Raw genomic sequence first — 25,626 nt, forward strand, 5'->3', positions numbered from 1 at the left:
TTATGCCATAAAGCAATCATCAGCTGTCCTGTTTCACAAACCTGTTTCATGCTTATGTCATGAAACAGGCTTGTACTGTCTCATTAAGAATTTACTTGACTCGCTGGATTATTTTGCTCCTTATTTGTTGAGCACTTTCCCTACCGAGTGTTTCTTTATATATATATATATATATATATATATATATATATACACTACCGTTCAAAAGTTTGGGATCACCCAAACAATTTTGTGTTTTCCATGAAAAGTCACACTTATTCACCACCATATGTTGTGAAATGAATAGAAAATAGAGTCAAGACATTGACAAGGTTAGAAATAATGATTTGTATTTGAAATAAGATTTTTTTTACATCAAACTTTGCTTTCGTCAAAGAATCCTCCATTTGCAGCAATTACAGCATTGCAGACCTTTGGCATTCTAGCTGTTAATTTGTTGAGGTAATCTGGAGAAATTGCACCCCACGCTTCCAGAAGCAGCTCCCACAAGTTGGATTGGTTGGATGGGCACTTCTTTGAGCAGATTGAGTTTCTGGAGCATCACATTTGTGGGGTCAATTAAACGCTCAAAATGGCCAGAAAAAGAGAACTTTCATCTGAAACTCGACAGTCTATTCTTGTTCTTAGAAATGAAGGCTATTCCATGCGAGAAATTGCTAAGAAATGGAAGATTTCCTACACCGGTGTGTACTACTCCCTTCAGAGGACAGCACAAACAGGCTCTAACCAGAGTAGAAAAAGAAGTGGGAGGCCGCGTTGCACAACTGAGCAAGAAGATAAGTACATTAGAGTCTCTAGTTTGAGAAACAGACGCCTCACAGGTCCCCAACTGGCATCTTCATTAAATAGTACCTGTTAGAGCCTGTTTGTGCTGTCCTCTGAAGGGAGTAGTACACACCGGTGTAGGAAATCTTCAATTTCTTAGCAATTTCTCGCATGGAATAGCCTTCATTTCTAAGAACAAGAATAGACTGTCGAGTTTCAGATGAAAGTTCTCTTTTTCTGGCCATTTTGAGCGTTTAATTGACCCCACAAATGTGATGCTCCAGAAACTCAATCTGCTCAAAGAAGTGCCCATCCAACCAATCCAACTTGTGGGAGCTGCTTCTGGAAGCGTGGGGTGCAATTTCTCCAGATTACCTCAATAAATTAACAGCTAGAATGCCAAAGGTCTGCAATGCTGTAATTGCTGCAAATGGAGGATTCTTTGACGAAAGCAAAGTTTGATGTAAAAAAAATCTTATTTCAAATACAAATCATTATTTCTAACCTTGTCAATGTCTTGACTCTATTTTCTATTCATTTCACAACATATGGTGGTGAATAAGTGTGACTTTTCATGGAAAACACAAAATTGTTTGGGTGATCCCAAACTTTTGAACGGTAGTGTATATACAGTGCATCCGGAAAGTATTCACACCCTTTCACTTTCCCCACATTTTGTTATGTTACAGCCTTAATCTAAAATGGATTAAATTCATTTTTTTCTCTTCAATCTACACACAATACCCCATAATGACAAAGTGAAAAAGGTTTTGTAGAAATTTTTGCTAATCTATTAAAAATAAAAAACTGAAATATTGCATGTACACAAGTATTCACACCCTTTGCTATGACACTCAAAATTGAGCTCAGGTTCATCCTGTTTCCACTGATCATCCTTGAGATGTTTCTACATCTTGATTGGAGTCCACCTCTAGTAAATTCAACTGATTGGACATGATTTGGAAAGGCACACACTTGTCTATATAAGGTCCCACTGTTGACAGTGCATGTCAGAGCTGAAACCAAGCCATAAAGTCAAAGAAATTGTCTGTGGACCTCCGAGATAGGATAGTATCGAGGCACAGATCTGGGGAAGGGTACAACAAAATTTCTACAGCTTTGAAGGTCCCGAAGAGCACAGTGGTCTCCATCATTCGTAAATGGAAGAAGTTTGGATCCACCAGGACTCTTCCTAGAGCTGGCCGCCCAGCCAAACTGAGCAATCGGGGGAGAAGGACCTTGGTCAGGGAGGTGACCAAGAACCCGATGGTCACTCTGACAGAGCTCCAGCGTTCCTCTGTGGAGATGGGAGAACCTTCCAGAAGGACAACCATCTCTGCAGCACACCACCAATCAGGCCTTTATGGTAGAGTGGCCAGTCGGAAGCCTCTGCTCAGTAAAAAAACACATGACAGCCCGCTTGGAATTTGCCAGAAAGCACCTAAAGGACTCTCAGACCATGAGAAACAAGGTTCTCTGGCCTGATGAAACCAAGATTGAACTCTTTGGCCTGAATGCCAAACGTCACGTCTGGAGGAAACCAGGCACCTCTCATCACCTTGCTAATACCATCCCTATAGTGAAGCATGGTGGTGGCAGCATCATGCTGTGGGGATGTTTTTCAGCGGCAGGAACTGGGAGACTAGTCAGGATCGAGGGAAAGATGAATGGAGCAAAGTACAGAGAGATCCTTGATGAAAACCTGCTCCAGAGCGCTCAGGACCTCAGACTGGGGTGAAGGTTTACCTTTGAACACGACAACGACCCTAAGCACACAGCCAAGACAATGAAGGAGGGGCTTCGGGACAAGTCTGTGAATGTCCTTGAGTGGCCCAGCCAGAGTCCGGACTTGAACCCCATTGAACATCTCTGGAAAGACCTGAAAATAGCTGTGCAGCGACGCTCCCAATCTAACCTTACAGAGCTTGAGAGGATCTGCAGAGAAGAATGGGAGAAATACCCCAAATATAGTTGTGCCAAGCTTGTAGATTCATACCCAAGAAGACTTGAGGCTGTAACCGCTGCCAAGGGTGCCTCAACCAAGTACTGAGTAAAGGGTGTGAATACTTATGTACATGCAATATTTCAGTTTTTTATTTTTAATACATTTGCAAAAATTTCTACAAAACCTTTTTTGCTTTGTCATTATGGGGTATTGTGTGTAGATTGATGAGAAAAAAAAGGAATTTAATTCATTTTGGAATAAGGCTGTAACATAACAAAATGTGGGGAAAGTGAAGGGGTGTGAATACTTTCTGGATGCACTGTATATATATATATATATATATATATCAAAGGGGAACCATCGGGGCCTAAGATATTCTAAAAAAATTATATTTAAAAACTCATCAGCTCTTCTTTTATGAATTCATAATTTCACAATCAAGGTCTTTCACTTCAACTGAAAAGTTTGAGCTGGCCTCAAAGCTCAAAAGTCTATTGAAGGAAGTTGCCTTGAAATTCTTAGTATCCTCAGTTTTCCCTTTTTACAGTGTACCTTGTCATTTTGTGCTACACAAATGAACGTGTCTTGATTGATCGCTGAGGTGAAAAAAAAATCAGTCAACCTGAACATCTTTTTAATAGCTTTTCAACAAAATTAAAATTAACGTTGATACCTTATCTTTTTCAACACCTCTCCTGACTGTCACAAGATTTTGCATGATTTTTCTAAAAGCTTATCTAGAGAGGGAATTGGCTTTCATGGCCCTGCATGCATGCATTCACAACTGACCACATTACTTCAACACATGCAAGCTACATATCAGACAGTAATGGTGACATAGAAATGAGATAATGTAATGTATTGTCATTTAACCATCCCTGATTTGTGACTGCTGGCAGCTACTTTTTATGGGGAGTGTTTAGTGGGTGTCTCTGTCTAACAGGTGGGTCAACCATAGGCCTGGGCAATATATCGATATTATATCAATATCATGATATAAGACTGGATAACATCTGAGATTTGGATATCTTAATATCATGATATGACACAAGTATTTTCTTTTCCTGGTTTTAAAGGCTGCATTACAGTAAATAGATGCAATTTTCTGAACTACTTCGACTGCCCTAGCTGTTATATTATTTCTCGCTGTTTTATCATCATATCCACATTACCAATGACTGTTTTTCAAAAATGTCATTGTGTTTGTGAACGCACCAATAGTCATCTCTACAATATCGTCAAAAAAAAGTTGATAGTGGTATTTGGTCAAAAATATCATGATATTTGATTTTGTCCATATCACCCAGCCCTAATCAACTATTTTGGTAGCTTTTGTGCTCATTGATCCATTTGTTTCTCAAGGGGCCATATCCTTTGTTGGGTTATTAAATGCCTTGATGCATGTTCTTCTGTTCCAAAAGTTACAAAAAGGGGGGATTTTCATGAGATTTGAGATCATGAGAACATTAGATTTGTTTCAAGAGAGACAATGTCATGTGAAATCATCAAGATTTTATGTTACAAGATGAAACTAATTGTTTTTGGAACAGTCAAACACCACAGTATTTGAGACTGTAGTGGTTATAGGGATACATAATTCTCCGTATTGAGCTAGTAGGAACGTTTGTTTACAGTTGCTGTTTTCTCGGTTCGTGTTTATAGTGATACACTTCCGCTGCGCGGGTTTTTGTTGTTGTTGTTAGGTTGAAGGAATAAATGGTGCACATTGTGTAGCCGAAAGAGAAAGTTGTCACAACTCCTGATTGAGCTCCTCTACAAGACTATGATTATTCCTTTCCCAAATGGCACTTTTCCCAGTTTCTTGATAGAACCAAAGTCTCGACGCCAACATACAGGTAAGGGGTATGCAAGGAAATTAAGAGTATATATCACCTAGAAGTGCCAATAAACACTGACATTACATTAAGAATTACGTCAATCTGCTGTCAGGCATTTCAAAGACATTGCGGCTCCCAAACTGGTTCCATACCTACATTTGGATCAATACTATCCTGATGTCGAGAAGAGCATAATTGCAACCAACGGCCCTAGGGAGTAGGACCGCAGTGCTGTGCTCAGCATTTGCCTTCCTGATGACCTGAGTACCAAGCCCACAGTTGACCCCAGAGACCTCGCCAAGCCAGTTAGCACAGACTTTCTCCAGGTCCTGCGTAGGTTAAAAAAATGCAGATGCTACACAATTCAGATAAGGCCTGATGCACATTAAACATCTCACCTTAGTTAGTCAAAGGCCATCAGAGGATCCCCAGTGGGTTTTTATCTTAGCTAATTTGATCAGACATTATGAATAGTTTAACCATCCTTTGGATGAAATACACTAACAAAAAATATTATTTTATCGATTATTTTGGAGGAGTTCACACTGATTTTTATTTACATGATAAATAGATACTCTGGTAAAGTGTGCATCATCAGCTCAATTAAAAATAACGAAACAGGATTGCATTACAGAGTCTTTAGAGCAAAAGCACCAAAATGCGTGTAATTCCTATGTTTTACCAAATAGTACTATGTTAAAATATAGTAAGTATATAGGATTATATATTTTTAACTATATTTTATTTAGAACAAATTGACCAACATCTGAACAAGAGCACTACAGAAAAATAACCTTAACGTAAATTCACCAATAGTGATGCTACATTATGAGTTCTTAAAATTGTACAACTCTTTTGGCTTATTATTTTGTAGCAAAACGTACAATAGATATAGGCCCTTTTCACCATGACATCAATTAACCTCCGCCTTTCCGCGAAGCAGGTTATCTTCACTTCCGTTTGCGCCATGCAGAGACGACTTCTGAAAATGCAGGAATGCTCAACCTGAAGTAGTTTCGAAAGGTAACGTTAAGACTAGCTAATCATAGTCATGATTATGACTATGATTCTGTCTGTCTGTCTGACCGTCCGTCTATGTATCTATCTATCTATCTATCTATCTATCTATCTATCTATCTATCTATCTATCTATCTATCATAATACTTCAGGTCTTATGACACATAGCATGGCTGAAATATTTTAGTTTTCATCTCTGAATGGTCGACAGAAGGATCATATTTGTTCCAAGTTGCTGTAGCACACTTTCATTTGTTCATTTTTCTATCCAACCTATTCTCAGCAAACGACTGCAAAACCACAATTCGGCAGCATTTTTTTTCTTTTCATCTATTTTAGGCAAAGTCCAACCTTCACTTCTGTATATCATGACTGGCCATACGACTGTTTGTAGTATCTTCATTTTCAGATTGGTTGAGATGGCGCGATCTTTCCATAAGTTTAGTTGAATTCAGGATCTCTCTCTCTCTCTCAAAATCTCTCTCATAAGAGCTCTCTCTCTCTCTCTCTCTCTCTCTCTCTCTCTCTCTCTCTCTCTCTCTCTCTCTCTCATATGACCCCCCCCTCTCTGTCTCTCTCTCTCAAGATCTCGATTTTTTTTCTGACTGTGATTTAAATTATTATTGCCTTTAACATAAGTTATTTAGCATAACCAAACAGGTACCGTCCGATGAAGAATTTGTAGCCTTTGTCGAGTTTGGACCGTTTAGTAAATACAAATGTTTCGGCAATCCGTGGTACATCATATAGCCGTATTTCAGGCAGGTTTGTGAGCGACTGTGTCCATAGTCCGTCCGGAAGTTAGCATACCCTGTAAGGAGTCAGAGCGGAAGTTCCCTGACGTCATGTGAAAAGGGCCTATTGTGGGTGCATACCCGTGTACGTGTGGACTGGGCATAAATTACGATTGCGCGAACGTTAAAGAAATAAAAAGGGATCCAGTCTGTGATGAGAACTACAGTGCCCAGCATGCTATGTAGGTAAGAGGAGGGGCACGCAACTATTTGTTTTAGCGCGGTTCTGTACTGGGGCATTCTGGGGATTGTCCGGGTCGGGGACTGGAAGCAGATGGCTGAATAAAGCACGTTATTAATCGCGACTCCCTTGCCTGTCGTTTATGCACATGACATGGTGTCAGAAGATCTTCGAATCCGCTTACCTCAATAATCGGGAACGGAGTTGGTCCGGTGAGACGAGGAATGGCAAAATGTAATCCCCCCGAGGCATTTGATTTCACGCAACCGGCGGCATGGCCGATCTGGATTCAGAGGTTTTCCCGGTTTCGACTAGCAACCAAGCTAAATGCGGAGGACGGTGAGATCCAAGTCAATTCATTGATATACGCAACGGGGACAGATGCAGAAGCTATTTTTAATTCATTTAAGTTCGAAGAGGCTTCTCACGCTAACGATTATGACAGGGTGGTCAGTAAGTTCAACGAGCATTTCGTACCACGGAGAAATGTAATCCACAAACGTGCATGTTTTCACCAGCGCTCGCAGAGAGCTGGAGAGACTGTCGAGGCCTTTGTGAGGAGTTTATATGAGTTGGCAGAACACTGCGAGTTCGGGGCATTAAAGGAAGTGCACATTCGTGATAGAGTTGTGATCGGAGTTGCTGACCGAGACGTGTCACAGAAGTTGCAGATGGAAGATGAGCTCACGCTAGGAAAAACGGTGCAAATGGCCCGTCAGTTCGAGCTGGTTAAACCGCAAAATGCGGAAGGAATTACAGGTGAACTGAATGCAGTTAGCAAAGCACAGGGCGCCAATACCAACCGTGACCGCAGTAACGCTAGCAACCACTACAATAAGGGCAACGGAAACGCCCAGCGGCCCAAAACAGCCTGCCCCCGATGTAATCGCGTGCACGGGCAGCAGCAGGAATGCCCTGCACGCAACAGGCGTTGCAGGAAATGCGACAAGCTGGGACATTTTGCTGCCGTATGCAAAACCAGAGACGTGAGGGAGGTCGTTTACCAGGGTGATGCGTATGAGGGCGAAGCGGAAAGTGAAAGCCGCCCCTACTTCCTCGGTTGCATAGAGGGGATGGATTTTGAGAAAAAGTGGCAAGTGGAGTTACCGATCTGCGGCAAGTTGGTTAATTTTAAAATCGATACGGGGGCGGACATCACTACCATGTCACAGACTGCATATAGGTCACTGCCTGAACGGCCACAGCTGGTTAAAACATCAGTCGACCTGAGAAGCCCAGGGGGAGCACTGCAGTGTGCGGGGAAATTTGTGGCGTGCACGGAGAGACGGGGGAAGATGCACAAAATTGGGATTTTTGTGATAAAAGGGCCGAATGCCAACAATCTATTGAGTCGCAGAGCTGCACGTGAAATTGGCCTAGTTTTTAGAACAGATCAGGTTAGCGAAGATGTTTTCGGGGACATTGGATTGCGTAATTGTGAAACTGTCATGATTGAGCTTAAGCCCAATATACAGCCTTATGCCCTCAGCACGCCACGCGGGGTCCCTTTCTCTCTCATGCCAAAGGTGGACGACGAGCTGCAACGCATGCAGTCCTTGGGGATCATCACAGAAGTGACTGAGCCCACAGAGTGGTGCGCACCCATGGTGCCCATAGTCAAAAAGAACGGCAAGATACGGATCTGTGTGGACCTAAAGCGGTTAAACCAGGCTGTTAAGCGCGAGCGGTTTATGCTTCCCATGCTGGAGGACATTATGCCCAAGTTAGCAGGGGCAGGGGTTTTTACAACGCTAGACGCATCGTCTGGCTTCTGGCAAATTCCGCTAGATCCCAGATGTGTAAAACTAACCACTTTCATTACTCCCAGAGGCCGGTTCTGTTTCCAGCGGCTCCCGTTCGGCATCACATCAGCACCGGAGATCTTCCAGAGGGAAATGTGCATTCTGCTGAGAGACCACAAGGGCACGGTCGTCGTCATGGATGACATACTTGTGTTCGGCAAGGACCAGGACGAGCACGATAGAAACTTGGAGGCGGTACTGCAGACAATCAAAACATCGGGGCTGAAGCTCAACCGGGAGAAATGCCGCTTCAGCAGGAGTGAGTTGCAATATTTCGGGCACATCATCAGCAAAGATGGCATCAAACCAGATCCAGGCAAGGTGAAGGCCATCTCAGACATGCAGAGCCCCGAGAATGTCCCTCAGGTGAGACAGTGGCTGGGTATGGTAAATTATCTGGGGAGGTTTCTCCCCGAACTTTCATCAGTGCTACACCCGGTGAGTGAGCTGCTGAAGAAAGACGCAGAGTGGCAGTGGGGGGAGCCCCAACAGCAAGCCTTCACCAAGGTAAAAGCAATGTTGTCTTCCACTCCTGCCCTGGCATACTATAATGTAGCACGGCCCACCATTGTGAGCACGGACGCTAGTAGTTACGGGCTGGGGGCAGCACTGTTGCAGGTTCAGGGGGACAAAGTTCAGCCTGTTGCCTTCTGCTCCAGGACTCTCACAGATGCAGAGAAGAGATACTCTCAGTTAGAGAAGGAATGCCTTACAGGGGTGTGGGCCTGTGAGTGGTTTTCCCGTTATCTGTTAGGCTTAGCTGAGTTTAGCTTACAGACAGACCACAAGCCCCTGGCCCCCCTCATTAATGCATATGATCTGGACAAAGTGCTGCCGAGATGCCAGCGGCTTCTAATTCGTCTAATGCGTTTTAACCCCAGAGCAGTGTATGTTCGGGTTCACAGCTGGTGGTGGCCGACGCCCTTTCCAGGAACCCACTCCAGGACGGCCACGGGGCAGACACAGACGGGGATATGCGTGCGCATGTCGAAGCTGTGATCGAAACCAAACCGGTGTCGAGCACGAAGCTGGACATGTTAAAGCAGGCCACGCGTCAGGACGACACAATGCAGAGGGTGATCGGGTACACCAGAGAGGGATGGCCGAGGCACGTGCCCTTTTATCTGCATGGCTACCACGCTGCGAGGGCATCGCTGTCCGAGGCAGACGAGCTGCTCCTGTACCAAGACAGGATTGTAATTCCCCCCGTGTATCAGGAAGACATCCCACACAGGATTCACGAAGGGCACCAAGGCCTTATGAAGTGTCGTGAAAGAGCCAGGATGTCTGTCTGGTGGCCCAGCATCGGATCGGACATTTACTGGAAAGTTACACAGTGCACATTCTGCCAATTCGATAAGCCCTCACAGTACAAAGAGCCCCTACATACAACACCACTGCCGCCCGGCCCATGGCACAAGATTGAGGCAGACCTTTGCAAGCAGGATGGAAAAAACTACCTGGTGGTGGTTGATTATTATTCCAGGGACATTGAGATCGCCCAGCTACGGACCACCTCCAGTCTACAGGTGATTGAGCAGCTGAAAGGTATGTTCGCACGATGGGGCGTCACTGGGGAACTCATTAGTGACAATGCCACACAGTTTACGTCAGCCGAATTTAGGCAGTTTTGTAGGAACTATGATTTCCGCCACACAACCTGCAGCCCCCACTTCCCCCAGGCAAATGGAGCTGCCGAAAGGACCGTCGGGACGACCAAAAGAATTTTGCGGCAGCCTGACCCTCACCTAGCGCTGATGCGCTACCGCGCCACACCAATTGCTGCCACAGGTGCGAGCCCCGCGCAGCTCATGACCGGCCGCCAGATCCGGACCAACATGCCTGTGCTGGAGCGGAAACTCCAGCCACAGCTCTTCGACCACAAGGAGGCTTATAAGTTTTTCTTCGACAGGAGACACTCTGCACGTGCCCTAACCGAACTGCACTCAGGTGAGAGGGTACGAGTCAAACTAGACGGGCAAAAGGGGTGGAAAATGCCCGCAGTCGTGGTGAATCCCTCAGGGGAACCACGCTCCTACACGGTGCGTACAGAAGACGGGGCTGTCTTCAGACGGAACCGCAGGCACCTGCAATCCGTGCCTGCCCTTGCAACTGTTGCAACCCAACCAGCCAGAGACAGCAATGACTTGCAGCAGAAACAACTCAGCCCACCGGTCGCCACCTCATCGAGCACTCCCACGGAGCCGGACGTGCCAGCAAGGCCCTCTGGGTTCACCATCACCTCCAGTGGCAGAGTTGTAAAACCCCCAAAGCGGTATGATGTTTAGATACTGAGTGAGCAATGGGGCAGAATAATCCCCACACTCAGTCGAAGGGCTGGGTAGTCTACCCCACCCTTCAGGTTAATTTTTGAATTTTGAAGTGCATGTCTTCATTGTTAGCTGGTTATGCTGTTAATTAGCAAGTTGCTAATATGGTATTGCTGTTGCTATGTTTTATAATCTAGCAATGTTATTGTTTCCATTGGAACATACATGTTCTTTAAAAGGAGGGAGATGTGATGAGAACTACAGTGCCCAGCATGCTGTGTACGTAAGAGGAGGGGCACGCAACTATATGTTTTAGCGTGGTTCTGTACTGGGGCATTCTGGGGATTGTCCGGGTCGGGGACTGGAAGCAGATGGCTGAATAAAGCACGTTATTAATCGCGACTCCCTTGCCTGTCGTTCATGCACATGACACAGTCGCCTTCCCTTTCTGTGGAAACTGCGTGTCTTGCAGGAAAACATTAATTGGTTATAACAGCTGAATAGTGGATGAAGGTTGTCTTCCAATAAAACTGTGGCCTGCAGTAATGTTAACACAGGTGGTCTTTTGTTCTTTTGTCCTTATGCAGAAAGTTAGGGGAACTGTATGGCACACACTCAGCGGAAGGAACAGCGTTTCTACACACCATCTAAACACAGGACTGGCCACTCACGGGAGCTGGGATTGCATTCTTCGGACCACTGAGCGGAGACGTCCTCGCAGGGGTCCCGAACCGGCTCACAGCTGCAGTGACGGTAAGCATAGCTGCCAGTTTACTCGTCTGTTTTCATATCGGCTCTGTGTTTGGTTTTTTTCTCTTCATTTCAGGTTGTGCTACTGCAGTGGCAAGTTCCAGTTGTGTGCTTGTCGCGGCTGTACCATAATGTGCACGGTCCACAGCGAGACGGCGAATTTCAAAATCCGCCGCAGTTTTATGGGCAAAATTGCATCGCCAGATACAGTATTACTGTAACCAATAATACTAAGATGTAAGATATGGATCACCTTTGAGGTTGAGCAGGGAGTTATGGGTATTGTAGTCAATGTGCAGTACTGGTCCCTACAATGTTTAAAGGTGCCATAGTCACTTTTTGTCCATATTACACGACTCACTGACAAAGGCAGAGTTTCTGAAATTTTAAATATCAATGAAAATAACTTTTTTTTTCAAGTTCAACTTTATCATCATGTGTATTGGCATACAATGAGATTCTTATACTCTGGCTCTCTGCCTTAACACAAAGGACACAAACAAATGACAGACAACCCCCGCAAAAAAAAAAAATAAACAAAAACACAACAGCACCCTAACAACACTATACAGACCTACCTAGACTAGCTAAACAATGAATTCATACATTATATACACAATACAGAGTACACAATAACACAACAATGCAAGGTGCCTATGGGTGCATTAGCTGTTCAGCAGCTGGATGGCCTGTGGACAGGCCCACCCACAGAAATGGCTGGGCCCCTAAAAAGGCCCAGTGAATGTCCCCCCCCCCCCCCGATCTGCTTTACTCATATCAATGCATGCTCGTGCTCTCTCTCTCCTATTAAACACATTAACATGTAAACTGAGAGAGAGTTACTCAGAAATGGGGGCTGTATAGGCACGCACGCGCACATACACACAATTTCTTACCTTATGGATTCATCTCTGCTGCCTTTACAGCCATTTTCCTTGTCTTATTGGATGCCAAGTCCTTTATAATGTCTTTAAAGTCCATCTGTTCAGCCAGTTCACACTCAATGGCAAGTTTTGTCATTATCATTGCTTATATTTACGATGAACATGATTATTGATGGCCTCCCCTAGGGGTGGCCCTGCCTGTGGAAAGAAACTATTACTGAGATGAGTGGAGTGTGATTTGATGCTCAGATAACATTTTTTTTAGATGGAAGGAGAGAGAATGGAACATGAGCGGGGTGGCTGGTTTCCTTTGTTTTGGGCTTTCCATTTGCAGCGAGTGGTGTCAATATGAAATTGTTGTAGTTACATAGCAATGACTTTTGCTGCTGTCTTCACAATCCTTCGAAGCAGTATGCAGTCCTGAGCAGTCAGATTGCCAAACCACACTGTGATACAGCCTGTCAGGACACTCTTGATGGTACTGCAATAAAAGTTCATATGACTCCTCAGAAAAGGCAGTCTCTGCTGTGCCTTCTTGAAGATGCAGTTGGTGTTGAGAGATCATGTGAGGGTGTCTGTTATGTGTAAATAGAGAAATCTAAAACTGTCCACAATTTCGACAGAAGAACCACGAGGGGGAATCGAAATGTGATTTTCTCTGATCTTCCTAAAGTCAATAATGATTTCTTTTGTCTTATTGACATTTCGAGAGAGGTTGTTATCGTGGCACCATATAGTTAAATATTCCACTTCCATCACAGTGTGAAATATACAATGACAGTCGGGGGGGGGGGGGTCAACTTTTTCTCCAGGTCGTAAAGGGAACCCAGTACAGTGCGTGTGTCGGTGAGCTGAATTCTTACAATCCTTACAGTATCTTGCTTGTTTAATGTAATGTTTGCAGTCTGTAGCTGATGATAAATCAAATCCATTACACCAGCTCATGGGGCACATACCACAAAACAACTTTTGCAGTCAGTGCGGGGAAGTTGTACTTTCGCGGCTATCACTATGTGCTCGATTTAGTCAAGGATGTTACAATATTGGCTAAACCAAGGTTATGTGTATTTGCTCTTATACTGATGTCACCACTAGAGGGCGCTGTTGTGTTGACCTGTGGTCTATAAAAGAGCGTACGCAAAATAAAGAAACCATTCCGGTTACAGCAACGCCGATGAAGTGCACGCGTGATTTTTCTTCGTGAAATGAGTCTAGCTGAGCCGGTATTCCTGCCCTCAGAGATGACAACGTCAACTGGCACATGCAGAAAATGTAAACTACATTGTTTTCACAAAGGTATGAATTTACACTGTACAAGGTAATACAGCTGGTAAACAGCAGATACATAATGTGGCTATGTATCAACAGGCATATCTGAGGCTGAAACAGCATATTCCCCCTTTAACAGTGGATTAATGCCCATCAGCGGTGCAACACCACTATTGGCCAGTAGAATGCAACACGCTTGAACTGCAAGGCATCAACACCGGTGGCCAAACCAGCTGCTAAGCTACACGCGCCGTGCACACCTCGTTAATTAAAAGCGGACTTATGCGCGGCCGTTCGGCTCGTGATTCTATCAGTAACATAGTAAACCAGCATTAACCAAAAAATATCCTAACAGTATGCCTAAGACATGACACCGATTTACAGCTAGTAACTGAGTAACAACAGCTGCTAATATAAGGCCACGCAGTCGGCAGGACACATGAACATGAGCCTCCTTAGATCGGCTAAAACACATGAACACTTCCCTGGCGAATAGCAGCTCTCACAAGCATTCGCAAACATTTCACTCGATTGTGCTAGACGCACTTGACACCAGATAACCATTAGTACACGGTAAAGTCATTAATCCAGGAAAGCGTCTGATGTGTGGCGGACTTCAGACTACTTTTGTTGAAAACCGGGGCCAAACCTGGCTCAGTTCTGATTGGCCCAAAACCCGTGTACAGTGAGGCGGAGTTCCGGTGGGGAGAGAGAGTGTGAGGAGGAACATTACGATGAGAGGCCTTTTCTCCAGTCAGGGTCACGAACAAAGTATTCTAGAGCAAAACTGAATAAATATCTGGTATGATGGCATACATACTAAGTGCAGTCTCCTTTGTAACTCACCTCTTTATTATTAGGCGCTGCCTACTCACTGTCCTCCTGACCTCCTCCTGCCTGCCATTCTGACCTCCCTCTGTTTCCTTAGTACAAGCACATAAATGTAAAACTTACAATCACCCAGACTATCCATCCATCCATTATCTGAACCTCCAGATAGGCTTCTTATGGGCAATTTAGTACAGCCAATTCATCTGATCTACATGTCTTTAGACTGTGGGAGGAAACCGGAGCACCCAGAGGAAACCCACGCAGACATGGAGAGAACATGCAGACTCCACACAGAGGACAACTCGGGACGACCCCCAAGGTTGGACTACCCAAGGGCTCAAAGCCAGAAACTTTTTGTTGTGAGGCAGTGGCACCAACCACTGTGCCAGCGCACCACCTATACTATCCTGCTTAGTATTAAGCTTCCATGACCTCTACAGAAAATACAGCCTGCATTATCATCTCTAGGTCCTAATTCTTACAAGTTTCAATTTATTCTTTTTAGCACCAAAAAAGTGCTGGATATCTCCTCTTGTTCATGTTGACTCTGTGAAACAAATCTAATCTGAGTTCAATAATGCTGTCATGCATTTGAACTAATTATTGCCTTCAGCACACATGGATTTTAATATTGTTCAATTACCCAACCAGGTAAAACTCCAGTATTCCTGAGTGAAAACAAAGGGAGTGCCTATTATAAAAGCTAATATCAAAAAGGCAAAAGACTAAGTAAACCACCACAGCCATACAAAAGGCTATTAAAAGGAAATAATAAATTCTATATTGATGTCAAAATGTATCTCTACAACAACTAATCCTCCATGCCTCACTGCTCATTACTGGGCACCGGTGTTAGCTAACATTAGATAATACATGACATTTTATATAGGTAAGGAAATGCCAAGGCATAGGGACAGCTAGCTAGCTTTTTAGCCCATGTTGGAAATGAAAGGGCACGCTATCAGCTAGCTAAAATTAGTTGGCTAATGTTAGGTAAGGCAAACGTTAGCTCTACCTAGCAAACATTAATTAGCTATAAACTAACTTGAGGCACAAGTTAGAAACTAGCTTACATGTGTGTTCATCTGTAGAAACTTGACACATTCAGAAACTCTGGTACGAAATTAAAGTGTATTAAACTAGCTAGATAGCGAGGTACTTACATTAAACTGCAGTCTCTTCACTGGTTTGTGTGACACACATGAGTATAGAGTTTAATGAGGACACAAGCCAATGCAATGATGGGAGTGAGGCATGCAGACTGGACGTTCAACTAACATCTAGGCTGAAATGGTATGGTCCACTTTTAGGGTTGTCTGAAATCATATTACAAGATTATTCCAGGCATGAATATAGGAAACATATTGTAATATGTTTTTTTATTTACTTTTAACTTTCACCAAATCTTGGCACCACATCACCCCAGTCCTAAAAGACCTCCACTGGCAACCCATCTCCCACCGGATCGATTACAAAATCCTGGTTCTTACTTATAAAGCCCTTCACAAACTGGCTCCCCCCATACCTCACCGACGACCTCTCCCCCTACCAACCCTCTCGGTCCCTCAGATCCACCTCAGCCTCCCTTCTCTCTACCCCCAGGTCCAACCTCCGTGGCTTTGGTGACCGAGCCTTCTCCAGGGCAGCTCCCAGGCTCTGGAACTCACTCCCCCAAATCATTAGAGACTCAGAATCCCTCCCACTCCTTCTGATCCCGTCTCAAGACACACCTTTTCTCCACTGCCTTCTCGTGCCCCCGTCCTCTCGTCCATCCCTGGTCTGGGGCAGGCTGGGGACCAAGCGCTTGACCTGCTCCCTCCCTCAACTCCCTCCCCAACTCCCTCCCCAAGCGCATTGGACACTGCTGCAGTCTGCCCACATTCAGGTCATTGGTCGGGACTCATCTCTTCAGACTTCATCTATGATTTATGTGATTTATGATGTTTGTTTGTCTTTCCCTTTTGTATCATCCAAGTCGGAGAGTACTGCCCGGCATCGTGTGTGGCTGCTGCTTCTCCCTCTCGTAGCCCCCCTTCCCATCCACCCCTGTATGTCTGTGTTATGTTTATCTGTTGTCTTGTTTCACCTCGTTTATTGTAAAGTGACTTTGAGTATTAGAAAAGTACTATATAAGTTTAATTTATTATTATTATTATTTATGATTACAGGTAAGATAATGTTTTTGACAACCCCCGACCTGTTGTTTCTACCTCTTTTGGGGAGGTCCAAGTCTTAATTATGGGGGTCAGGGGGTGTCCGGGTGGCATGGTGGTCTATTCCGTTGCCTACCAAAATGGGGATCACTTGATCGAATCCCTGTGTTACCTCCAGCTTGGTCGGGCGTCTCTACGCACACAATTGGCTGTGTCTTCAGATGGGAAGCCGGATGTGGGTATGTGTCCTGGTCGCTGCACTAGCCCCTCCTCTGGTCGGTCGGGGTGCCTGTCAGATGGGAGGGGGAGCTGGGAGGAATAGCGTGATCCTCCCATGCGCTACGTCCCTCTGGCGAAACTCCTCACTGCCAGGTGAAATGAAGCGGCTGGCAATACTACATGTATCGGAGGAGGCATGTGGTAGTCTGCAGCCCTCCCCAGATTGGCAGAGCGGGTGGAGCAGTGACCGGGAAAGCTCAGAAAAAAATGAGGTAATTCGCCAAGTACAACTGGGGAGAAAAAAGGAGGGGGAAAATCATGGGGGTCAGATCCCCCCATAATTTGAACCACGACTTCCCTTCTATAGGCTCTTTCATCACTGTCGTTTATTAGTCAAATCAGTGGTATCATATGTGAATTTAATTATGCTGTAACTGCACAATAGGGGACTGAGACAGCAGCCCTGAGGCGCGCCGGTCCTAAGAACTAATGTAGATGACTATCTTTTTCCTATCCTCACAGTCTGGGGACTGCCTGTCAAATTAAATAGCAGTTGTCCAGACCAACACCTCTGAGTTTCAACACCAGTTTGGATGGTACAATTGTAATAAAAGCAGAACTGTAATCAATAAACAACATTAAAAGGGTCTAACAGTGAGAAATAAAGATGGATTTCACTCTACAATTTACAATTTCATTTAGCAGATACTTTTATCCAAAGCGACACACATCTGAGACCTGATACAACACAAGCAAGGACATAGGCAGGAGAGAACAACACAATTAAGTGCCATAAAGCTAAGTTTGAGTCTGGTAAGATGTAGGTGCCAACAGGAAGTGCACAGAGACGGTGCATAGAATGAAGTTTAGTTTAGTCCACTTTAGTTTGCGGTACAGTTTTGTTGCAATATGTCGCAAAATACTCTCAAAGAAAGTCTAATGAGAGTCTACAAGTGGGAAATAAAGATGGATTTCACTTTAAGTTATGATACAGCTCTGTTGTAATGTGGCGCAAAGTACCCTTTAAGACATTCTAATAAGGACATAATGGTGGGAAATATAGATGCAATGTCCTGGCAGCTTCCATAGCCCAAATATTGAAGAAGCATGTATTAGGCTATGCATTACTACAAATAAACTCCATGCGACTTGAACATCCAGGCTACAAGGGATGTGTGAAGTAATATAATAATAATAATAAATCAAACTTATATGGTGCTTTTCTAACACTCAAAGTTGTTTTACAATAAACGGGGTGAAACGAGACAACAGATAAATATAACACAGACATACAGGGGTGGATGGGGGTGGGGGGGGGCTACGAGAGGGAAAAGCGGAAGCCACACACGACACCAGCAGTATTCCCTGACTTAAACAGATACAAAGGGGTAAGAAAAACAAAAAAACAACAGCACTTTCCTTGGTTATTTGGTTCCTTGGTTGGGAACCAGCATCCTTGTTTTGGAGAAGCTGATACTAATGCTAACATTTCATTCTGGCTATTGGGTTTTGTTTTTTGGGTTTTTTTTTTTTTCTTAACTGCAACACTACACCATTGACAGCTACTGAATAGCCCTGCATGTGCAAAACTGCACGTGCTTTAAACTAAAAGGGATACCTCGAGCATCATAGTTTGAAGCGTAAGGCCACTGACCAAGCTGCCGTATTTGACGAGTTGAGCAATTGGGAAGGAACCACCATTAATTCTTCAACTACGAGCAGAACCAAATGCTAATGATGCAAATTATTTATTCAGTTTTGCCAATAATGATATCCCTTTGGGCCATCTCCTCACCTGTTGTTGGCACCTTTCTCCTGGGGCTTCCTGTCATGTGCTGACAGTGTGGGAAAACATATGGCCACTGTCATCTAGTAAAACCACACAAGGAGTGTCCCTGTGAGGCTGTTCTGACCCCCATCAACAGTCTTTTAGGCACAAGCCAAAAAAATTTTCTAATTTGAAACCACTGCTACCCTCTCGAATAATATCTCCATGGGGAAAGAAAACCAAATATCCGTTTAATAGGCATGAGGAGTACAAAATGTTCTGGAGAAAATTATTATTAGCAAACCATTTTTCAGCTGTCAGCAAAAGACTATTCATTTTGAATGATTTTCAGCCACATCCCCAAATTATGAGAAAAAAGTTATCTTTCTGTTTTGTTTCTCATACCTTTGACTTTCCTGTCTTTATCCAGCTATCAGCCAAATCATTAAAACTAGCTGCATAATGTTGTGTAGGTCCCCCTCGTGCCACCAAAACAGCTTTGACCCGTCGAGGCATGGACTCAGGACAAGAAGGTGGCACCAAGATGTTGGCAGCATATCCCTTAAATTCTGTAAGTTGCAAGGTGGGGCCTCCATGGATCAGACTTGTTTTTCCAGCACATGCCACAGATCAAGTCAAGTCAAGTCAATTTTATTTGTATAGCCCTATATCAGAAATTACAAATTTGCCTCAAGGGGCTTTACAGCAACACAACATCCTGTGCTTAGACCCTTGCAATGGATAAGGAACAACTCTCTAAAAATAATAACAATACAAAATTAAAAAAAACCTTTAACAGAGAAAAAATAGGAAGAAACCTCAGGGAGAGTAACAGAGGAGGGCTCTCTCTCCCAAGACGGACAACATGCAATGGATGTTGTGTTTACACAATTTACAGACATTGAAAGAGGATAACCGAATTATAATGGAATTATAAAATCTATGAAAAATATGAGGCGCAGGATGCCAAGCAGTGTCCCGACGCTACCAGAAACAGATGCTTGATTGGATTGAGATCTGGGGAATTTGGAGGCCAGGGCAACACCCCTAACTCTTTATGTTCCTCAAACCATCCCTGAACAATGTGTGCAGTGTGGCAGAGCATATTATCCTGCTGAAAGAGGTCACTGCCATCAGGGAATACCATTGCCATGAAGGGGTATACCTGGTCTGCAACAATGTTTAAGTAGGTGGCACATGTCAAGGTAAAATCCACATGAAAGCCAGGACCCAAGGTTTCCAAGCACAACATGGGCCAGAGCATCACACTGTGTCTGCCAGCTTGCCTTCTTCCCATAGTGCGTCCTGGAGTATCTCTTCCCCGGGTAAACAACGCACACGCACCCGGCTGTTCACATGATGTAAAAGAAAAGGGGATTCATCAGACCTGGCCATCTTCCATTGCTCCATGGTCCAGTTCTGACACTTACGTGCCCGTTGTAGGCACTTTTGGTGGTGGACGGGGTCATCATGGGCACGCTGACCGGTCTGTGGCTACGCAGCCCCATACGCAGTAAGCTGTGATGCACTGTGTGTTCTGACCCCTGTCTATCACAGCCAGCATGAACTTTTTCACCAATTTGAGCTAGAGTAGCTCTTCTGTGGGATTAGACCAGACAGGCTAGTCTTCACTCCCCATGCATACTAATGAACCTTGGGTACCCATGACCCTGTTGCCGGTTCACCAGTTGTCCTTCCTTGGACCACTTTTGGTTGGTACTGACCACTGCATACTGAGAACACCCCACAAGACCTGCCGTTTTGGAGATGCTCTGACCCAGCCGTGTAACCATCACAATTTAGCCCATGTCAGAGTCACTAGGATCCTTACGCTTGCCCATTTCCAGTTTTTCTTGCTTCCAACACATTAACTTCAAGAACTGACTGTTCACTTGCTGCCTAATATATCCCACCCCTTGACAGGTACCACTGTAATGAGATAATCAATATTATTCACTTACCTGTCAGTGGTTCTATTGTTTCGGCTGATCGGTGTATATATGGTTAAGTGCTGAAAAAGGTCCTAAGGAGATCTAGAAAGACACCATCAAATTTAGAAAGTGATGTTTTGAGGTGGGACCACCAAATTCAGTGATAATACAAATGAACATCCTAACAAAACACAAACATGTCTGAGAAAAATCAATGTTTAGTCTCCCTCCTCTTTGAACTTCGATTTTCTTTCTTTTTGGGGTGTCTTGGTGATTTGTAGGGGCTCTTCCAGACCTAGAAAATGTCTTTAAATAACACGGGGGCTGTTAGACAGTTAACTCTTGTCTGTGGACTCTTGGTACTTTGTGAAGTGCCCTGGTTATGTGCAAGATTCAAGATTCGTGAAAACAATCAAAAGCAAAGATTGGTCACCCATCGAACAGTTATGGCGCATTGTAAAGCTATTTTCCACGTTATGTGGTAAGTATTCTGCTCGTGTCTCTCCCTGTGTAAAAAAAAATGTGAATCTGAGGTAAAAAGCTTGTCTTGCTGCAAACGTGTATCATCACATTTACATTGTAAGGCGTCACATTTACAACGTAAGATTTAATAGGGTCAAAACTTTCAACAACTTTTGCCGAAAGGCGACTGCTTTTGGTAATAACCGAGTTGTCTAAATAGTTACCTAATCTTGATACTACACGAAAAGTTATGTTGTAGTAACTTTGACTAGATATGTAAAACAGCATAAAACTGTAAAATCCCGTTTATGCTAAATAAAGCAAAAGTCAACTACGCATGCTTATCTTTGCCTGCATTTATAAATGTCTCAGGCTTGCTGGTATGTTCATACCAAGATTGTTTTTGAAATAGAGGGGAAATTGCCCCAATACGTCCATGTAAATGAAGATGGAAAGTAAATTGATATGGAATTGTTAAAGTCGGTCTAGGATGGTAATCGGGGGACAGACAGAAGACACCAATCACTCTTGCAGGAAGGAGCCCGGCCACATCCCATGGCACTTTTTATTTTCATTCTCCATCCTCTGAAATCCTGTCAAGTGTTCTCAGACGGACAGCAGCTGCATTTCACACCATTGCATCCACAATCAAGGGTTGCACACTCGAAACTGCGGTAGGAAGGAAATTCAGAAATCCCTGCACCTTAACAGATTCAATGCAACTGTTGCTGTTAAAATTATTATTACTATTATTATTATTATTATTATTATTGTTATTATTTTGCAAGGGCAGAAAAGGAAGCTGTAAAAATATTAATGGTTCAATGTTTTGTATTATCATTTTGGAAATTAAAAAAAGTCCGAGCCGTCTCGGTTGCTGCTCCAACCCCTCTGCCACGCTGGGGAGGGCTGCAGACTACCACATGCCTCCTCCAATACATGTGGAGTCGCCAGCCGCTTATTTTCACCTGTGAGGAGTTTCGCCAGGGGGATGTAGCGCATGGGAGGATCACGCTATTCCACCCAGATCCCCCTCCGCCCTGAACAGGCGGCCAACCAACCAGAGGAGGCGCTCGTGCAGCGACCAGGACACATACCCACACCCGGTTTCCCACCCGCAGACATGGCCAATTGTGTCTGTAGGGACTCCCGCCCAAACCAGAGGTAACACGGGAATTCGAACCGGTGATCCCCGTGTTGGTAGGCAACGTAATAGACTGCCACGCTACCAGGACACCCCAAAAGTCCACAATTTTATTTACAGATATATGTTCTCTGACGGACAATTCCAAGCACAATCTCAATAGCATATTTTAACCAAGGCACATATTCAGTGCATTCTGCCACAGTTGTTAGCTGTTATTTGCTGGATTTTACCACAAAGCCTTGAGGCAGGTTAGTTGAAATAAGTGGGAAGAGCCCCCCCCCCCCCCACACACACACACACACACACGCACACACATCACTAAAGCAGTTTCGGGCACTGACAGAATCAGAAAACAAATAGAAAAACTTATTGACTTCTAGGTGGTCTTCAAGCAAAGTATCAAGTCAAACTCTTCAAGGAGTAATGTTAACAAGTGCTTAGAACAAATGGGGGGGGGGGGGCCCACATTTTTTTCCAAACTAGGCAGATATGAAATACATACACCAATCAGCCAAAACATTAAAACCACTGACAGGTGAAGTGAATAACAATGATTATCTCAGTACATCCCACAGAAGAGCTACTGTAGCTCAAATTGGTGAAAACGTGAATGCTGGCTGTGATAGACAGGTGTCAGAGCACACAGTGCATCACAGCTGGCTGCATATGGGGCTGCATAGCTGCAGACCAGTCAGAGTGCCCATGATGACCCCTGTCCACCATAGAAAGCACCTACAATGGGCACGTGAGTGTCAGAACTGGACCATGGAGCAGTGGAAGAAGGTGGCCTGTTCTGATTAATCATGTTTTCTTTTACATCATATGGATGGCCGGGTGTGTGTGCATTGTTTACTTGGGGAAGTGATGGCACCAGGATGCACTATGGGAAGAAGGCAAGCTGGTGGAGGCAGTGTGATGCTCTGAAAAATATCCTGCTGGAAAACCTTGGGTCCTGGCATTCATGTGGATGTTACTTTGACACATACCACCGACCTAAACATTGTTGCAGACCAGGTACACCCCTTTATGACAATGGTATTCCCTGATGGCAGTGGCCTCTTTCAGCAGGATAATGGGCCCTGCCACACTACACATATTGTTCAGGAATGGTTTGAAGAATGTGACAAAGAGTTCAAGGTGTTTCTTTGGCCTCCACATTCCCCAGATCCCAAACAACTGTGGGATGTGCTGGAAAAACTAGTCTGATCCATGGAAGCCCCACCTCACAATTTACAGGACTTAAAGGATCTACTGCTAACGTCTTGGTGCCAGATACCAGAGGACACCTTCACAGGTCTTGTTGAGTTTATGCCTCGATGGGTCAGAGCGGTTTTGGTAGAACAAGGGGGACCTCCACATGTTAGTCAGGTGGTTTTAATGTTTTGGCTGATAACTGTATTATACACAATTAATTGAAGAAAAGGACTATATGTTTGATTATTTCATATTGCACATTCGTATGTTGAATATGAAAAAGTTGCAGGAGAACTACATTTACCGAGTAACATGTCACATGCTTGGCAAATCTTAGCATATATGGTGTAACCAAGCAATTCATATATCATTGCCAATCAATACCATGGTCAAAACAAGCAAATCAAAACAAATTTATATATTTAGGGCTTCTCGAAAACAGATATTATAAAGCAGCTTCAAAAAAACTAAACTAAACTAAACTTACAAAACAGGGAAGAGATTAGATTAGATTAGATTAGATTAGATTAGATTAGGGAAGAGCTGTAGTTTCATAAATACAAGTTAAACACTTTAAATAACCAAGATTGGGGTCCTGACATTTACAGTCATTGTCAAAATATAATTACCTTATGAGTAGGTGGAATTTGTTGAGTAAAATCCCAACTTTCTAAACGCATTTAACATGTCATAATTTTTTTTGGCTTCATGTTTAATCATCTTATATAAACACTAACACCAAATGTGGCAAAATTTAATTGGGACATGTGTCATCATCACTCTTGGTTCCATGTTGAAAATACCACGAGACCGCTATTGTGGCCAAAACAGTTTGCATATAAACACTCCTACATCTGTAATGTTTTCTCATTCTGGAAATTTTTCTTCATTGCAAAGAGGTGAGGTTGACCTGTCATACTTAAAGCTGACAACACAGCATGATTGGAAAGTGAGGGGCTGCTGAGTGGATAATGTGTGTGTGTGTGTGTGTGTGTGTGTGTGTGTGTGTGTGTGTGTGTGTGTGTGTGTGTGTGTGTGTGTGCTCTTACCCCTATAATTGGTATTTTCTCTTGCTCTGGCTGGTGCTCTGCTGTTCCTCTTAACGGCTTATGGCCAGACACACTCGCCTCTTGAAGTGGCAACTCCACGAGGCGAGTGTGCCCTCTCTTTAAAAACGACCACTGAGGATAATCTCATAAACCTGGAACACAAGTTAACACAAAATGCTTCTGAGGAGACCCTGTTCAGCACATACTCAACTGTGTTTTCTTACGCTGTGAGTTAAATATGAAACTTCCAGAGAAGGTGATTCATGCACAAAAAAAGTGCCTGAATAGTGAGTGGTACATAAAATATTATATCCCCCACAGTGATGTAAACATTATTTATGTTGGTGCATAACAGCATTTTGTCCAACATAAAGAAGGAAAAAAAATCTGCTACAAAGGGGAATACTTGTGATGGCAAATTTTGCAGAAAATCAAGGTCATACCCAACACTTAACATATCATGGACACACTGTTGTATGTATGCTACAATGTTCGCTGCACTTATAATCAGTGGGATTTTATTAATCTCCATTTATTAAATCTGAGCAATATGAAAAGGGAGTCTGCTAACCTCTGATGTTCCTTTACGTCGTACTTCCGATATGTTATTGTTCATATATTGGCCTAGATTAAAGACTGGTTTTGGCTTTTTAAGCACTCATTAATGCCTTTAATCCTCTTCAAGAAAGATCTTTAATGTACAACTTGGATTTTATTGATCATGATGGCTAGCATCATTGGGGAGAGATGAAAAGAAAAGAATGATGAAAAGAAGCCTTTTCAAAGACGTCCAGAATTCGAGATAGTCTTTCATTAGACCATCCCACCCCCTTCTCAGCTTGGTATCTGCTTTTTATAATGTGTTAACATCGATATAAACAATTAAACAGAATTAAAATAGTATCTGAAAGAGAAGTGGGAAAAGTTTTTGGGGGGGATGTGGGGGTTGTAGATGTTGCTCTGTCTGAGCAAATTTAAACCCTTTCTGTAAGTGGCTCTGAGCTGCCAGGTGCTTATTCCCCTTTTTGTTTCATTTGTCTATTTTCAAAGAAACCCTTCATTTTTTGGAGCACCCTCGGAAGCGTATCTCTTTGTTCTTTGTTCTTTCCCTCACGATGTTGACATATGTAAAGAGGCTAATGGGTGTACCAGTCAACCAGACGGGCATGGCGCCTCATGTTTTGACACAAGCATTTGAATTGTCAACCTAATCCATAGCTCCACTGACTAGTGTGGGTGAGCCGCAAACACAAATAAGGCTGTCAATCCTCCTCGTTGTCCGTATTTGTATTATACTGAAAGACATGCCTCTTCTCGTCGTTGATTTGTTTACTTTATCGCCATGTTGCAAAGAGT

The sequence above is a fragment of the Lampris incognitus genome, chromosome 6, assembly GCF_029633865.1.
Source record: "Lampris incognitus isolate fLamInc1 chromosome 6, fLamInc1.hap2, whole genome shotgun sequence".
NCBI classification, from domain to species: Eukaryota; Metazoa; Chordata; class Actinopteri; order Lampriformes; family Lampridae; genus Lampris; species Lampris incognitus.